Source organism: Balaenoptera acutorostrata, chromosome 16 (assembly GCF_949987535.1).
Source record: "Balaenoptera acutorostrata chromosome 16, mBalAcu1.1, whole genome shotgun sequence".
In the NCBI taxonomy this organism is placed as follows: domain Eukaryota; kingdom Metazoa; phylum Chordata; class Mammalia; order Artiodactyla; family Balaenopteridae; genus Balaenoptera; species Balaenoptera acutorostrata.
In genome coordinates this window covers 20244453-20263382 of record NC_080079.1, presented here as the reverse complement: position 1 = coordinate 20263382, position 18930 = coordinate 20244453, and the positions used below count along the sequence as shown (strand labels likewise).

General features: G+C 36.0%; 1 protein-coding gene across 6 annotated transcripts in view; it reads left to right on the top strand.

Annotated features, from left to right (window-relative positions):
- Positions 1-18930, top strand: part of ADD3 (adducin 3) — a 126949-nt gene that overhangs the window by 74851 nt on the left and 33168 nt on the right. The window lies entirely within an intron of this gene.

Below are 18930 nucleotides of genomic sequence, written 5' to 3'. Positions count from 1 at the left end.
TGACAGTTAAAAAGAACAAAGAAAAAAGTGCTTTAATAGTGGTGATGAACTTTTGCAGGTTTACTCTATTCACTTCCTATCCACAGAGAGACAAGAATAATTTAAATGATTTCAAATACAACTTTTGGGTATGAAAAAGTGTGCACTTAAAAGCCTGTTTTGAATTTTGGAAGCCACACCAAGAAACTGGTATAAAGAAAAAAAGCCTCCAACTCAAGTTCTCTTACAAAATACCAAACCTTCTTGTGAGATATATCACATTCGGTTTTGGATATTTATATTTAAAATAATTTGATAATACTGCTTACTTGAGGACTGACAGCTTTTTAAAAGCTGTTACTTTCATAATGATTAAGAAGAAAACTCTATTCAGGGGGTGGTTAGTTAATATCAAGTCACTATTATTGATATAATTATGTGATAAGACTACAGTAAAATTTCAGATTTGGAAGGTAAGCCCAGAGGTCATCTATTTCAAACCACCTCATTTTATACATCGTGAAACTCAGACCTTACCTCTTCATTGAAATCTTCCCTTACTATCTTAATCCATAATTCTGTTTATCAGCAATCCTCAGCAACTCTTGGATAGCTTACATTTATCTTTCATTTGGCATTTGTTATAAACTGGTTTTTATGATCAGTTTTCTTTCCATGAGGTCAATAGAGAATTTTAGTAGAGAATTTTAGTTCTCAATAGTTAAAACTGGGAAGTCTTGAAGGGCAGAACCTAGATCTGTGCTTTATATCTCTTTATACTCTTTACCTAACAGCTGTATTAGTGTTTGCTGATTGACTGAATAAGTAGTTTTTTGGTTATTTTAAGATGACATTTTGTAGCACCATTTGTATCTGGTCTCAGAACACAGCAGTAGGTATAGATTTTTTTTTAATTGCTCTTTTTATACCTTCATACTTTTTTGTGATTACTTTTTCATTACCTCAACCATCTTGGGTAGCTGGCCATTCTGATCAAACCATGATTAGCCCACTTTTCAAGAGTTGCTCTAGATTCTCTGCCCTAGTTTACTCTAAGACTAGAGAATGGGATATTATGAGTCAATAGCCCTACTCACCTCACTCAGTTTAATAAACCCTTATTGAGTATAACTGTTAGTAGACAGTGAAGAAAGGAAAAAGATGTTGGCCTAGTTACTGGGGCAGAAAGACATACTCAAATAATTCAAAAGCAACACAGACTATGACAAAGTGCTTTGGGAACACTAAGGAGGGGGGCGGCGCTAATTCTGATAGAGGAGATTGGGAAGCCATCGTGGAAGGAGTTGATTTTTGAACACACCACAAAGTGTGGAAGATTTGAATGGATGGAGGTGAGCAGGGAAAACAGTCCAAGTGTGTGAGAAATAAGGTGAGCAAAGCATTAGTTAGAGAAATGGCTTTTGTTTGGGAGGGTCATCATTTTCCTCTAAGTCTGTGGGGTATATTTAAAGCCTTTTCCATGCTATTTTCAGAGCCTGAATTTTAAAAAACCCCAGCCTGATTAAGATGGGTCTCCAGGATGCTTAAAACACAAACAAACAAACAAACAAACTTGGGAATGACTAAGAAAATGGTGTGTTTGGAAAATTATGGTAGGGGGCTTTGTGCTTCTCAGTTGTAACCATGAACCTGAAGGATTGTAGTATCCATAGTACCTTTTAGATGTGTAAAATAATACTTCACCACTCTATAGAACCCTTCCTTGACAATAGATATAAAAAGTAGACACAAAATATTTACCAAACTCTGGAGAGCTACTTAAGTTACTAAGCTCCATGAAGATTGCTTTTTATTTTGACAGTAAACTACTTGATGTAGGCTTTAAGTCCAGCTAAATAGGCACTGTAGAACTAAGCTGTGAGTCTAGTCTTTGTGAGCCTCAGAGAAACAAGAATCCTACTCCAGGCCTGAATTTAAAATATAGCAAGCAATTTAAGTGGACCATTCAGGCATGTGTGAGTGAGCACAAAAAGCTGAGTCATAAAATTTACTCTCTCTAGTGAATTACCATGAAAGCTTAAAAGAGAAGTGTTCTCATTATTTTAAAATGGTATAAATGACTCAATTCTTATGAAAGCACACATCAAGAAAATTTGTTTTGTGTGTTTTTAACCCTGAATGCATACCTACAAACCCCTTAAAATCAAGAAACCGGTGCTTGAGGCATTAGGTGATTTTCCTTTTTCATGAAAGTTAACATTTTATTTAACGTACAATAGCTTTTGAAATTAGTTTATTGCCAAAACCTTTAGTTAAAGGAATTTTTTAAATGTAGTTCATATTTAAATCTTTTCTTACATTGATAGATCATATGATCTACATTCTGTGTATCATATGCTGCTCTAGATAATATGAAAAATCTTGAGTAAGATAAATTGAGGGACTTGGGCAAGTCAGATTCTCTCCTGGGACCTGTTTCTTCATATGGAGAAATGAGGGTAGTACTAGATGTAATAATACCTTATATCCTATTAAGCTCTAACCCCTTTAAATTCTAGAGATGCTATTCCTCTTTGGGCTGTAATTAGATAATATTAAGGAAGACAGTATTTATTTCTTGGAAGAGTTGTTATATGGACTTATAAATGTTTTGTTTCTCTGTTATTCTTACAAAGGTATTTTTCAGCCTGCTGTTTTTGATAAACTTTCCTCCATAAATTAAACGATGAGTTATTTTAATGCTTTCTCTTTTCCCGTGAATTGGACAGTTAGCCTTTTTAGGTCTTCTTTCAGATTTTCTTTTACTTTTTATTAAGACAAGTTTCCAGCTGTGGCTTAGAGGCTTGGTTGGTTGTCTCTTTATCTTCCCATCATCTTCAGTCTCCTCAATGTTCATGTCAGAAAAGAATCTCGATCTCGTTTCTCTTATATGAATTGTCATAAAATATCAAAATGTCTGCACACATTTTCAGGATTCTTATTCATATTGACTAGGCCTACTTTGCAAGGCTAAGTCTTATTTTATACCAGGTCAGAGCCTAGACCTCTTTAAATGAATTGACAAACCTATATGGCAGTAAATGTCCAACACAGTTCTAGATGAGATAATGGGGCATATATAATCTAGATAGTAGGATCCAGAGGACTCCCCTCACCTCTTTCTAAAGCTCACAATTATAGTTGTAATTTAGATTACACTTTGTAGAGGATGAAATTTGATGAATGACCAGGGGATTTTACGTATTTTTTATTGATTTAATCATCAAATTCCTGAGTGTCACACCCTGTACTTCTTGCTTTTACATTCAGGTAAATTTCATCGTAAGAAAATACAGCCTATGAAAACATATATCTTGTCAAAGAGTTCACATTAGAGGTGGGGACTTAGATTTGGGGCTGGGTAGGGGAGGAGTTGGAAACATTTACCAGAGGATCTTAACAGGTATAAATTTGAAATGACTCAAAATTTGAAAACATCATTGGAGTTTAGGGATGGGGATAGGGTAGTAGAAGGTAGAGAAGCAATATAGTGTAGTGGTTAAGAACACAGGTTCTGGAGCCTATCTACTTGAATTTATATCATAGCTGCACAGATATTGGTATGTGACCTTGTACACGTAACTTCTGTATGCTGTTTCTTTGTCTGTAAAATGAGTATGGTAATAGCACATACCTGTCTAAGGTTATTATGAGGATTAAATGAGTTAAAACATGCTGCCTTCTTAAAACAATGTTAGGTAATAGATGCTCAGGAAATGTTGACTACTGGCCATTAACGCTCTCTCCCCATAAAAACATATTTTCATCAAAAATTGTGTTTTTAAAAATTCTGGTGTAATTTGTTTAATAGAAAAACACGAAAGCTAAATTACTAAGAAGGATGGTGTTAGTAACAGAGTCGGAGTGGCTGAATGCCTGACAAAGATTTGGAATCCAGGCAGACCCTTGAGGACAGGGCAGATTCCTAGCAACAGGCAGTAGGAAAAAGCCCAGGTGTATGGACTGTCAGGGAGGTTGGACAGTAGGTTTCAAACCCTGACCTGTAGGCAGTGCATAGGAACAGGGTGTTTTGGCAAAGGGTGGCAATTGGTAGAAGCCTAGATGGGGAATTAATACCAGGGAAGTTTGCATGGCATCAGAAATCCTCTACTGTAAGCCAGGGTGTGAGCCATCAGGTTACCTTAGGGAACGGTAGAAACTGATAGAAGGGTCTAAGACTGAGACCTGGGAAAGAGGGTTCAGGCATGGATCTTCAATTTTGAAAGTATTTGGAGTTACCTGATAGAAAAACAAGAAAGGGATTTAGGCTGCTTTAGAGTGAGTGGAGTAGCTAAGAGATTAACAGAGTTTGATTATTAACAATCAGATAAAAGTATGGCTAAGGTGAAAGTCAATCATCAGAGTGGGAGCAGCAGCAGCAAGACTAACTTGATGCTGAGCTGCTACACTAGTTTCTTAAGGTTTCTCATAATCCTGGGGGCCCAGAGCCTGGCATGATGCTGAATCTGCAGGTTAGGGTTTAGTGGTCCCTAATGTGGGGAGAAGGGCAGAAATGCAGCTTGTATGTACACATGGCAAGAAACCTGATAAACAGAGTGAGTGGCTTTTTAAATCCACTCTTGCTTAATGAAAAGACATTCCATCAGACTGGAATATTTTAAAATTTGATAACTGCTTTAAGTGTTTCAGCTATGATAGAACCAGTAGAGCCCACTGCATCTTTACTTTGTGGTTGATATTCATTGTGAATCTTCATGGAGTTTTACAAAGAAATTTCTTTTCAGAATCTGATATGACAAGAACATTCATATCATCTTGCTTCAGATTTTCTTGGAAACATTGTTTCTTGATCTAACATGGTAATAGTTTGTAAAAGTCATACCATTGTGGAAGACATCTATGTTGCGTTGCCCTTACGTATATCAAATGGTATATCAAATGTCATTCGGGAGGCTTCCCTGGTGGCGCAGTGGTTAAGAATCTGCCTGCCAATGCAGGGGACACAGGTTCGAGCCCTGGTCCGGGAGGATCCCACATGCCACAGAGCAACTAAGCCCGTGCGCCACAGCTACTGAGCCTGTGCTCTAGAGCCTGCGAGCCACAACTACTGAAGTCCGCCGCCGGCTTAGAGCCTGTGCTCGGGAACAAGATAAGCCACTGCAATGAGAAGTCCGTGCACCGCAACAAAGAGTAGCCCCCGCTCACTGCAACTAGAGAAAGCCCACGCACAGCAACGAAGACCCAGTGCAGCCAAAAATAAATAATTTTTTTTTAATGTCATTCGGGTTGCTATTTTGATTTCTGTTATTCCTAAAGAGCTGACTTTGATTTTGCAAAGGTGTGCTATCTGTCTACACTGTTGTGATGGTGAAATGCCTCCTAAAATAGGTATTATTAAGATAGAAATTCCACTGGAACAGTATGTATATTAGTTTCCTAGGGCTACCATAACAAAGTACCACAAAATGAGTGACTGAAGACAACAGAAGTTTATTCTCGTACAGTTCTTGAGTCCAGAAGTCCAAAATTAGGGTGTCAGCAGGGTTGGTTTCTTTTGGCTGCTCTGAGGAAAATCTGTTTTGTGTCTCTCTCCCAGCTTCTGGTAGATGCTGGCAATCATTGGTGTTCCTAGGCTTGTAGCTGCATCAGGTCGGTCTGTGCCTCCGTCCATCATCACATGGCTTTTTCCCTTGTGTGTCTCTGTATCCACATCTCTCTTACTTTTCTCTTATAAAGACACTAGTCATCAGATTTAGGGCCTACCGTAATCCAATATGACCTCATCTTAATTTAATTACAAATTAAGACCCTATTTTCTTTTTTTAAAAAATATATTTATTTTTTATAATTTATAATTATTTTATAAATTTATAATTTATAAATTATCTATAATATTTATTTTTTATTATTTATAATTATTTTTTGTATGCGTTGGGTCTTTGTTGCTGCGCGCAGGCTTTACTCTAGTTGTGGCAAGCTGGGGCTACTTTTCGTTGCAGTGCGTGGACTTCTCATTGTGGTGGCTTCTCTTGTTGCAGAGCACAGACCCCAGGCACGTGGGCTTCAGTAGTTGTGGAGCGTGGGCTCAGTAGTTGTGGCTCGCGGGCTCTAGAGCGCAGCCTCAGTAGTTGTGGCGCATGGGCTTAGTTGCTCCACGGCATGTGGGATCTTCCTGGACCAGGGCTCGAACCCGTGTCCCCTGCATTGGCAGGCAGATTCTTAACCGCTGCGCTGCCAGGGAAGTCCCAAGACCCTATTTTCAAATAAGGTCATATTCTGAGGTCATGATATGAATTTTAGGGGACACTATTCAACCCAGTACAGGATGTAATATCAAACTTTAGATTTAAAGGATAATTCATTTGAAAAAGCTAGTTCCACAAAAATAGTTTTTTTATTATAAAAACAGATTTTCAAGGTTGATAAACATCTCTTTGCATGGACTTCCACTTAAAACTGTTATCAGAGTTCTAAATGGTGGATTATGGCCAGTATTTTTGGAAATAATTTTCAAGTACTATTACCTATGCTTAATAAATTGCATTTTCATGCATTTTCATTAGACTTTCCATAGAAAGAAAACAGATGAGGTTGTGATGATCTTGAAATCCTCCTTACCAGCCAAATCTAGAGGTAGGAACTCCTTCAAATGACTTCTTTGCAGTAACGATGTACTGAGTTACCTACAGCTTTTGGATTGACTTTTGCAGCTGTATTTTATAAGTTATAATCATGAAAGCCAGAAGTCTTTAGTTGGGATACTGATAGTAGATCAAAATGAACTCTTGGAACTTACTCATACCTTGTGTTCTTTAAGATTTTTTTGTATATTTTCCTCCAATTTTTAAAATAAGGAACTTTGCCTCATATTTTTTGTGCCAGCCTCCCTTCTGTCCCTCACTGGTCACAACAATCACGTTAGGAATGGACCATTAGAAGTACCATCCACTATAACAAATCAGTTTTCTAGACCAGCCTTTTGGGTGAATGTTTTGTTTTGCAAACTCAACTCATTTTTAATAATGAGCTTTTGTAGGATCATTTGCATTTCTTCAGAATGAAGAACTAGAATTTCTTGAGTTCAGAAATTTTGAAAAATAGGTATATGTAAGATTGGAATTTGAGGGAATTAAGTTTTCTATATTACTTGTATTCTGATACTCACTTGGAAAATGTTTCCTGAGGTTTCAGAGTAGATATGCAGTAATAGGTAAGAGTGATTTTTCCTCAAACATTGCTCTCAAGAAAATGTCAAAAGCAATGGCTTTAAATTTTTCAAGCTCAGTGCTGCACATGTAATTTTGTTTTTTAAAAAAAAGCTATTTTCCAGGACTACTAAATAGTAAAGAGCCAAAGATTTAAGGTATCTCCAGAAATTGAGAGCAATGAATCTTTCTTTAAAAATCATAATCTCCACTGATTCCACTTTTTTAAACCTCTCATTTATCATGAGCTGTCAAGTTCTGGATAGTTTCCTGGATCTCAATTTAAAAATTTTCACTGATACCAGGGGACATAATAACAGAAACTAAATGTCTTAGAGGCACATCTGAGTAATCAATCCACTGGTCTCTGTCAACTTTCTCTTAGGGGAAAAAAAAAAAAAACCCCACCTTTTGGTTTTTTCCCAACCATTTCCAATACACTCCATGTTGAAGACAAATGATGACTGAGGGAATATATACAGAACGTTCATCATGTTTTGTAGAAAGGAGGGTAAAGGCACTGAGGCCATGTGTTTTTGGATTCTGCAAGATACTTGAGAGACTGCCTCTCTCTATGGTTGATTGTTTTACTCATCATTTTATGAGATATATATAGATATATAATCAGTCTTATATTTGCTTTTCCAAATGATTCACGTTGGGAACAATTTGAGCTAAGTCTAAAAATTGATAGAGTTTAGGCTTCAAGAAAATACACTTCTTCTGAACTTTTTGTACATGTTTTCAAGTTTATAACTCTGCCCCTCGCATGGCCATTACAACTGGTAAATTTGACCTATTTATAATGAAAATTTTTTTCAAGTTACCGGTGAACATTATTTCCAGTCCTACCAATGTCTAAGCAAGTGACTGACTCTCTTCTCCCCAGCCCCTACTCTTCACGTACAGAAGTCCAGCTCTCTGTTGCTTGCAACAGGTAATGTTGATCAATAAAATATTCTTCATCAACTACTGATACCTTAGTGAGAAAGAAGTTAGATTCATTTTCTGCTTTATCCAGCAGTGAATGCCTTTGGTCTTTGGATCACCCTGCTCAGTGTGACCTAGCAAGCACCTACTTAAACAACGTGTATTACGGTTATACAGAACTACTACTATGTTCCAATTATACAAGCACAGGATGTATTTTTCATGTTTGCTAAAGTAGTTTATGTTAATTAGCAGTATAGCGTTTATTATTAAAACAGTTTGAGACCAAAATACTCTCATAGCTGTGCCCTCCATTGATGCTTTTCTTATATCTGTTTTTTTTAATAAATGCTGAGCCAGCTATCAACTTCCATTAAAAGTACAAGACCCTTAGAAACATAAAGGGTTGCTGTTACTGTCATTAGTTTGTTTTATTATTGTTGGCATTTTTTCCTTGACATTGTCAGATTTTTTTTTTAATTGAAGTATAGTTGATTTACAATATTATATTAATTTCAGGTGTAGAACATAGTGATTCCCTATTTTTACAGATTATACTCCATTAAAAGTTATTACAAGATAATGGCTATAATTCCCTGTGCTGTACAATATATCCTTGTTGTTTATTTTATACATAGCAGTTTATATCTCTTAATCCCATTCCCCTAATTTGCTCCTCTCCTCTTCCCTCTCCCCTTTGGTAAGCACTAGTTTGTTTTCTGTATCTGAGTCTGTTTCTGTTTTGCATATACATTTGTATTTTTTTAGATTCCACATATAAGTGATATCACACAATATTTGTCTTTCTCTGTCTGACTTATTTCACTAAGCATAATATTCTCTAGGTCCATCCACATTGCTGCGAATGGCAGAATTTCATTTTTTCTTATGGCTGAGTGATATTTCATTGTATATATATATATATATACACCACATCTTCTTTATTCATTTGTCTGTTGCTGGGCACTTGGGTTGCTTCCATATCATGGCTATTATAAATAGTGCTGTTATGAACATTGGGGTGCATGTGTCTTTTCAAGTTAGTGTTTTCATTTTTCTGGATATATACCCAGGAGTGGAATTGCTGGATCACATGGTATTCTACTTTTTTTTTTTTTTTTGGCTGCGTTGGGTCTTCATTGCTGCACGCGGGCTTTCTCTAGTTGTGGCAAGCGGGGGCTACTCTTCGTTGCGGTGCGTGGGCTTCTCAATGTGGTGGCTTCTCTTGTTGCGGAGTACGGTGCTTGGGCTTCAGTGGTTGTGGCTCATGGGCTCCAGAGCACAGGCTCAGTAGTTGTGGCGCCCAGGCTTAGTTGCTCCGCGGCATGTGGGATCCTCCCGGACCAGGGCTCAAACCCGTGTCCCCTGCATTGGCAGGCGGACTCTCAACCACTGCGCCACCAGGGAAGCCCTGTTATTCTACTTTTAGTTTTTTGAGTTAAGTTGCATTTTTGACTCAGGCCCAGATTAATGGTATCTTTTGCTAATCAACTATAGATTCATTTTTTCCTAGACTTTTGTATTGAAGCTTAGAGTTTATAGTTTTATTTTAAAGATATACTCAGCAGAAGTCATTTCAGAAGAGCAAAAAAAGTATTCAGAAATTTAAGGACCATTTGGATCAATTTTAGGATTCTGGCAATAGACCACAGAGAGTTAAATTTTCACATTTATACCAGTTTGGTAACCATACAAGATTTTTTTATTTTACTACTTTGATAATATTTACCATTTCTGTTTTGGTGCTGAATATTGTGATCCTATAATATATTTTCAGGTGCCCCAGTAAAGAAAGACAGTAATTAAGTTTGTAATAACTGTGTATACTTCTAGGAAATAACAGTCCTTTGAGCCATTCCATCTTTTTTGGTCAACTCTTCCACACCTAATTAAGATCTATAACCGTGAATAATTCCTTGTTTGGTGAAGAATATTTGGTAGTCTGAGGCAAATTATTAAATCTCAGTTTTTTAAATCTATACAGTGGAATTATTGCCAACATAAACTTTTTCCGAGGGTTGATTTGTTTCATTATAAATAGTTAAAGGCCCTCAACTCTTTCAAAATGATGCTAAATTAACTTTAGAGATAAAAATGTGAACTTGAACATAATTTATTGTTACCCAGGGCACAGTCAATGTCATTCTGATAACTTCTAATTAAGACATAGCAGTCATCTGCTAGGTTAACAGTTACAACTTCCAACATACTGATCATTGCCCATGTGGTGGTGTTTTCAGATGAACTTGAACCAGTTTAAGGGCCCTTGCCCTGCATGTATTTAGTTCCTCTTTGTTTGGAACTCAAAATTTTATGGAATGTCTCATGATATTTTATGATACTACTCATCTTTGCCTACTTCATTAAGCTTCTTGGTCTGCCCATGTCCTAATACTCCTTGTCCTTATGTATCTTACTTATCTGGTTTGCTAAGTACTGATAGAAAACAAGGCCAGTTATGAGGAGGCAATATTGTGTGGCATAAAGAGCTAGGAGAACTTAGATCACCCTGATGATGTTAGGTGTATGATATTGGGCATGTCTCTGTATGAAGACCTCTTTCATTAGTTATCTAACCTAGAAAACAAGAGATTTGGACTGGTTGTTCTCTTAATTTTTGCTTCAAAGCCTTCAAAGAATTTAAGTGAAAAGACAGATCCTTCATTTACTGGTAATATGTTAGTAGATACTTCTTAATCATTAAAAATCTAGTTACTTAAAGAAAGTGTATTCCTTAGGTATTTAAGTCATGCAAACCACCACTATACAACTACCTCATTTGTACATCTACTTTTCTGTGCATGCTAGACAGACAGACAATCATAACATTAAATCCATTTAGAAGCACTAGGATTTTTAGGCTTTCCTTATAGTCTATTCTTCTTAGTCAATACTATTTATAAATTACCTGCATAAACTGTGTGTGGTGGGCCTTGTTTTTTTCTTATATTTCATTTGAGGGTAAATTATGGCCATGGGGCAGTCTGTGAATGATATGGTAATACTAATAAATGTCATTATTATTATTTTATAGCAATATCTGATACTTGAGCTTTAGAAAAATTGTAGCTTTAGAAAAATTATTCAACACCTCTGATTATAGTTTCCTCTCATCAGTGAAATGTGTTCCTTGAATCTAGTCTGAAAAATTCCAAGAGAGCTCTCATAGAATCAGTAGCCATTATAGCAATGAGATCCTAGTGCTTTGTGGGGTAATTAAATCTTATTCCATTTGGGCACTTAGAAAGTGCCATCTGTATTACTCAGTGCCACTCAATGCCTTTTTTTCTTTTTTCATTTTTCTTGACTTTTATCTACTTCTGTTCAATTTTCCATATCTATCAATTTCTATGTCAGCTGTATATAAAATTTTGGCTAGCAGTTGAAAGTAGTTCATGTATTTTGCAGTTTAAAATGAATAAAATTTCAGTGGTCGATCTGACGTGGCTTGTCATAGTTTATGCAGAGTCCAAGTTGTTTTCTAGAACTTTAAATACCTTCACAGTTTTATAGTAACTTTCATCAAGAAAAACTAAATAAACTAGCATTTGTTGTTGTTTTTAACCAAATATGCTGCTTTGAAGTCTTGGCATATCTTTGATTATTGTTTTAAATACCAAACAATGGGCCTGGTACTTGAAAGTACAGCCATCTTTTTGCTTATGTTCTAGAGAAAGCTGTTAAAACTACCAAGAATTTCAAGTTTGGAAAGACTTTTTATAAGTAATAACTTTTCATAGGGTTGTTTTTACCATTCCCAGTCTAGAAGTAACACAAACAAGGTTGTTTTGGAAGGAGCTGTGATATAGTAAAATAATTCAATTCAGCTGTTGCTGTGGAGTATTCTGCTGTTGTGGGGACTACAAACATAAGCAAAGAGGTCTTGAAAATTGAACTAGAAGTAGATATGAGTCAAGAAAAACGAAGAAAAAAAAAAAAAACCCTGACACTGGGTAGTACAGATGGCACTTTCTAAGTGCCCAGATGGAGGAAAATCTAGTTATCCCACAAAGCACTAGGATCTTATTGCTATAATCTGCCATAAATATTAAAAAAAAAAAATCAAGGAATCATTTCTTAGTACCTTCCATCCCTCTAGCACATATTCATTCCCCCCATCTCTCTCTCTCTCTCTCTCTCTCTCTCTCTCTCTCTCACACACACACACACACACGTACACACACATGCACACACACATTCTTCTTTTCCTTTCTATTTCCCATCTGATCATGACTTAGAGTTCCTAGGGCAGTGTTTTTCAAACTGTAGATTACAACAGCTTATTAATAGATCATAAATCAATTTGATGAGCATTTTTTTTAAAAAGGAAGAGATTAAAGTAGAAAATACCAGAATATACTACATAGTAAGGGAAAGTATCATGTCCTGAATTTGTTTCAGTTATACATCTCATGTATTTGTATGTGATTACAATATAAAATGTATTTCTTATTGTGGATTACCATTTTTAAAAAGTTCAAAAGCCATCATTCTAAAGTGTTTTATCTAATTTTGTCTTCAACCTAATGTTCTTTAAACATACATATTGGATAGTTACTGCATAAATATTTGGATAAGATTTTTAAAGCTAGAATTTTGTTTATGCTTGATATCTTGTTTCGAATCTGCATGGCCAGAGGAAAACCCATAGTATTAACAAGTTTTATAACATTATTTTTTTTAAAAATCTGTCTTCTGCATCATTTTCAATTCAGAGAACATTGTTGAAAGACTAATTTTTTTCCCCTAATGGAGTTCATACTTGTTTGCACTGGTGTTTATATTGTTCGGAAGTAGTAGAAAGCATGACTGTGTATATGTGGTATTAAAAAATAGGGTTGGTTAATTTTAAAGAGAAGGAGCCCTAGAACTGAGTTGTTCCAAATATCACCTGGAAGCAGGAATATTTATGCTTAGAATTAGTTGTTCAGGGTTAAGAGAAACTAGAATCTACCACTTACTTCCCTTAAAACATCTTTCCTTAGGGGGCAGTAGTGAAGATGCCTGACTCCCTTCTAAGCCATGGCAATTCTGGTACTTTTTCTTCTGGGGCCTGAGTAAAACCTTTTCAACCCCTCAGTGCCACCGAATAGCTGGAATTGGCATTTGAAAAGAAACTACTAGTTACCCCTGCCTGGGTCTGAGTTGTGATTAAGTCCATGAGCTTTAGAGATCAACAGACTAGATTTAAATCCCTGGTCCACCACTTGCTAGCTCTTGGACCTGAAACAAGTTACTTCTCAGTGACTTTATTTCCTCATCAGTAAAATGGAGATAATAACACCTACCTCATAGGATTATGAGGAGCAAATGAGCTAATGTATTTAAATTCCAGTGGCTAGCACATAGTAAGAGCTCAGTAACTGACAGTTGTTTTTAAATGCTGTGATGACCCATCACTAAAGTAAGGAATACCTAGTTATTGTTGGAAAATCTCTAGCTGTTATGAATACCGAGCTATATCAAGGTTCCTTATCTGCCTCATTACAGCACTAGATCAGGGGATACCAGTAGGACCATAGGATGTTAGAACTAGGAAAATCTGAAGGGTCTTTTGAGATAGCCCTTTTATTTTACAGTTAATCTTGGGAACTTTATGATGTAATTGCTTACTTACTTCTTCGTATTCCTCACTAGACTGCAAACCTCAGGAAGAACTGTGTCTTATTTGCTATTTTTATCTCCACATAGTAGGACCTTGGCACATAGTAGATGCTCAGTCACTTACTGATTGAATGTGCCATGGCTACTCTAAAGTCACACAGTACTTGGTGGACGTGCAAAGACTTGAGTCCTGGTCTCTTTGTCCTCAGTCCAGTACTCTGCACCACTCTACTTTCTTCTTGACAGGATTACATACAAGGAAATTTTTAGAATATAATTAGAATATTTTTAGTCTGATAATCAGCTAAGGCTCCTAGAACATTTTAACTATTTTCAACTAAGTGAAAATTTCTGATAGAAAACAATCATATTTAAATTGATCTGACCACAGCAAGATTTTTTAAAGTTCCTTTACAAAGCCAACAGTTGAGTTAATGTTTCCCCTTGCTGTGTCCCTTGGCTTATAAAGCCTAGTACTGAAATCTGAACAGTATCTGTTAAATGCTTTTTTACAGTATTTTATTTTGTCTCCCGGGGGCTTCTTATTCTAACTGTCCTTGACTTGTGTAAACTGCTATGTAAGCAGATGTTAAGTTCCAAAGTTGCTCTAGACTAATCATCATGAGAAGTATTTTGCAGTGACCAGTTGATGCTAATAGAATGTATGCATTTTTATTCAGATGCAATTTAGTTATATTGATGGAACTGCTTTTAAAATACATTCTGGTACAAAAGATATCTAAAAATAACTACAATATAAGCTTTATTTTGCTGTAGAGTTGATCACATTCTTATGGAATGGACTTTTTTTAAATTAAACTTTTAAAGTTTGAGATAATTGTAGATTTGCATGCAATTATAAGAATTAATACAGAGAGATCCTGCACCCTTCATCCACTTTCCCCCAATGGTAACATCTTGTAAAACCATAGTGTAATTTCACAGTCAGGATATTGACATTGTGGTAATCCACTGGTCTTATTCAGATTTTCCCAGTTTTGCTTGTAAGTCACTTGTATGTATGTATGTTTGTGTGTTTAGTTCTGTGTATGTTCATGTATCCACTACCATAGTCAAGACATAGAAGAATTCCATCACCACAAGGATAATTATCCATACCTCCTTTTTTTTTTTTTTTAAACTTTTGGGTTTTATTTATTTATGGCTGTGTTGGGTCTTCGTTTCTGTGCGAGGGCTTTCTCTAGTTGTGGCAAGCGGGGGCCACTCTTCATCGCGGTGCGCGGGCCTCTCACTATCGCGGCCTCTCTTGTTGCGGAGCACAGGCTCCAGACGCGCAGGCTCAGTAATTGTGGCTCACGGGCCTAGTTGCTTCGTGGCATGTGGGATCTTCCCAGACCAGGGCTCGAACCCGTGTCCCCTGCATTGGCAGGCAGATTCTCAAGCACTGCGCCACCAGGGAAGCCCCCATACCTCCTTTTAGAACCATACCTGCTTCCCTCCTTCCCTCCCTCCCTCCCTCCAGACAATACTCCTTTCCAACCCCTGGCAACCACTGATCTATTCCCCACTTCTATAATTTTGTCATTTGAAGAATATTATATAAATGGAATCATGCTGTATGTAATCTTTTGGTATTGGCTTTTTTACTCAGTGTAATTCACTGGAGATTTATTCAGGCTGTTGTGTATCAGTAATTCATTCCATTTTATTATAATGTTCCATAGGGTGGGTATACTACAGTTTGTTTCATCATTCACCTGTTGAAGGACATCTAGATTATTTCCAGTGTTTGACTGTTACAAATGTCCATAGTAGCTTTATTTGTATACAGATTGAGTGAACATATATTTTCTTTTTTCTGGATTAAATGACCAGGAGAGCAATTGTTGGGTCATTTCATAGTTGCATATTTAGTTTTTTAAAATGCCAAACTGTTTGCTGGAGTTGCTGTACCATTTTACATTCCCAGTAGCAAGGTATGAGGGATCCAGTTTCTCTGCATCCTCTCCAGCATCTGAGATTATCATTATTTTTTGTTTGTTTTAGCCATCCTGGCACCTGTGTAGTAGTATCTCATGATTTTAATTTGCATTTCCCTAATGACTAATGATGTTAAACATCTTTTCATATGCTTTTCTACCATGTATCCTTTTCAGTGAAATGGCTGTTCATGTCTTTTGCCCATTTTCTAATTGAATTGTTTGGTTTCTTTTTACTGTTGAGTTTTGAGAGTTTGTTACATATTATACATACTAGTCCTTTGTCAGATGTATGGTTTGCAAATATTTTTTCATGGTCTATGGCTTGTCTTTTCATCCTCTTAACAGGGTCTTTTGCAGGTAAACATTTAAAATTTGGGGGAAGTTCAATTTATCAGTTTTCCTTTTATGGACCATGTTTTGGTGTCAAATCTATAAACACTGCCTGGGCCTTAATCCTGAAGATTTTCTGTTTTTTTCTGAAAGCTTTATAGTTTCTATTCTGAGTTAATTTGATCTAGTTTGAGTTAATTTTTTATCATGGTAAAATACATATAACATAAAATTTACCATTTTGAAGTGTATGATTCAGTGGCGTTAAGTACATTCACAATGCTGTACAGCCATCACCACTATCTAGATCCAGAACTTTTTCATCATCTCAGACAGAAACCCAGTACCCATTAAGCAATCACTCCCCATTTCTGCCCCCCACACAACCCAGCCCCTGGCAACCATCAATCTGCTTTCTGTACCATGGATTTACCTGTTCTGGATATTTCATATAAATGAAATCGTATAATATGTGGCCTTTTGTGTCTGGCTTCTTTCACTTAGCTGATGTTTTTGAGGTTCATTCATGTTGTAGATGTATCTGTGCTTCATTTCTTTTATGGATAGATATTCCATTCTGTGGCAACACCATATTTATTGTTTATCCATTCATCAGTTGATGGACATCTGGGTTGTTTCCACCTTTTGGCTCTTGTGAATAGTGCAGCTATGAACATTTCACGTACAAGTTTTTGTTTGAATACCTGTCTTCAGTTCTTTTGGGTTAATATTTAGAAGTGAGTTAATTTTTTAATAAGGTATAAGACTTAGGTTGAGGTTCTCTTTCTCTCTTTTTTTTTTCTTTGCCTATGGATGTACACTTTCTTCACCTTTTTTTGAGAAGGCTCTCTTGCAAGGGCCATTTTAAACAATATTGTAAAGCTTTTGGAGAATCACTAGAATTTCTGTATGTATACAGTAATTTTGAAGAAAAGCAAAAGAATTTGTAATGGAGCATTGTAAAGATAGTTTGGTGGGTTTTACTGGGGTTTTCTTTATATTATATTTGTGAAAGTTTAGGCTGGGATGTTTCTGTTACAGACAAAGCAATGTATTTTCTATGTATTGAGGTGATGAGGGAAAGATAAACCAAGTGAGCCACGAATAGTTTTATCCCATGGATGACAGGAAGCCATTTAAGGTTATAAGAAAGACACATAGTCAGATCAAATTAAAAGATGGAATTTAAGAACGATAACTCTTGGTAGGATGGAATAAGGGCTCTGGTCAGGCAAGACTGACACAAATGTGTAGAAAGGTTTTCACACCCGGTTTAAGTGAACTCACATGCATTTTCTGTGGCATTTCTGACTTAGAAGCTTGAAAAACAACTTGAGAAAAATCAGCCTCAGACTAATAAAACTGGCACCATTTTACATATACTGCTTATGACTTGTTAGTTTTTGTTGAATTTTTTTAAGCTCAAGGACCTAAAATCTTACTCTTGAAACTAGCTTGAGGAGAAAACTTCTATTTAAAGAAGTCTACTTAGCTGCTATCTTTAGGGGCCTATTAATATTGTTATTTTCCTTAGACTACTTTATTCCCCAGCTCCCAGAAAAGAATATTTTAACATTAGTGGGTGAAATTTTAACATTAGTGGGTGAAATATTTTAACATTAGTGGGTAAAGTAACATTAGTGGGTGAATTAGTGGAAATCAAATAACTTGATTTCCTAGTCTTAGTAAAACTACTGAACTTTATTACAAAATACTATGAAAAAACTTCTGGGTCAACTTTTTAGTGAAGGAGAATAGAGTGTATGCATTAATAAGTAATGATTACTAGAGTAATCATTAAGTTTAAAGTTTTCACTTTGGAAACCCAATTTTTCACTTGATATTGTACGAAATTTGAGAAATGGTAGGAAATTACCACTTGGCTTGCCTTATCAGTCTGTTAGTAAGTTTGCATTGCCTTCTAAGCAAGTGTGAAATTCACCTGTTTCTTTAAAACTCATGTAACTTTTTATTATAACAATAATGTATTTAAATGTTTTAAGTTACCTGTAGGACTGATTTTTAACCAAATCTTTAAGCAATTGCTTCTGTAAGATGTGCTGTTTATCCCGTTGCTAACTTTATTTCCTGGCACATTGCTGTTTCCCTGGGCCTGTACCTTCCTTAGTGTGAGAAAATGTTATGTTCTCTAGGAAGCTTCCCCTTGTGATGGATAGAATCCTTTTCATTGGGTTATAGACACCTCTGAACTACTCTAGGAGCTCCCGGAAGGATTTGATTCAACATTCCATCCATACCTTTAGTACAAGGCCTGGCACATAGTAGATGCTCAATAAATATTTTTGAAGGAAGGAAGGAGGACCTCTGACATATATTTATATACAGCACGTTATTTAACTGTGGCCCATTTATCATTATTTCAGACTAATTTAGGAGTTCTCTCTAAGCATAGAAACCACTTATTTTTATATTGTATAAGCAAATTTATTAGGTTGAGTAAAAATTCTTTAGTCTTTTCCTTTTGGTATCCTAATCTTCCATAATGGTATTTGGTGATATGTGTCTTATGGGTAACTATATAATTGAGATATAATTGACATAACATTGTATATGTTTAAGGTGTACAATGTGATGATTTGATACATGTATAGTGAAATACCATAATAAGGTTAGTTAACTCAGCCTTACATCACATACTTATTTTGTTGTTGTTATGGTGAGAACATTAAAGTTCTACTTTCATAACAGCTTTCAAATATATAATACAGTATTGTTACTATAGTCATCCTGCTGTACCTTAGATCCCTGGAACTTATAACTGAAAGTTTGTACCCTTTGACCTACATCTCCCCATTTCCCCCACCCCTCAGCCCTTGGCAACCACCATTATACTCTCTGTTTCTATAAGTCTGATGTTTTTAAATTCTACATATAAGTGAGATCATATGGTATTTCTCTTTGTATGACTTACTTGACTTAGCATAATGCCATCTAGGTCCATCCATGTTGTTGCAAGT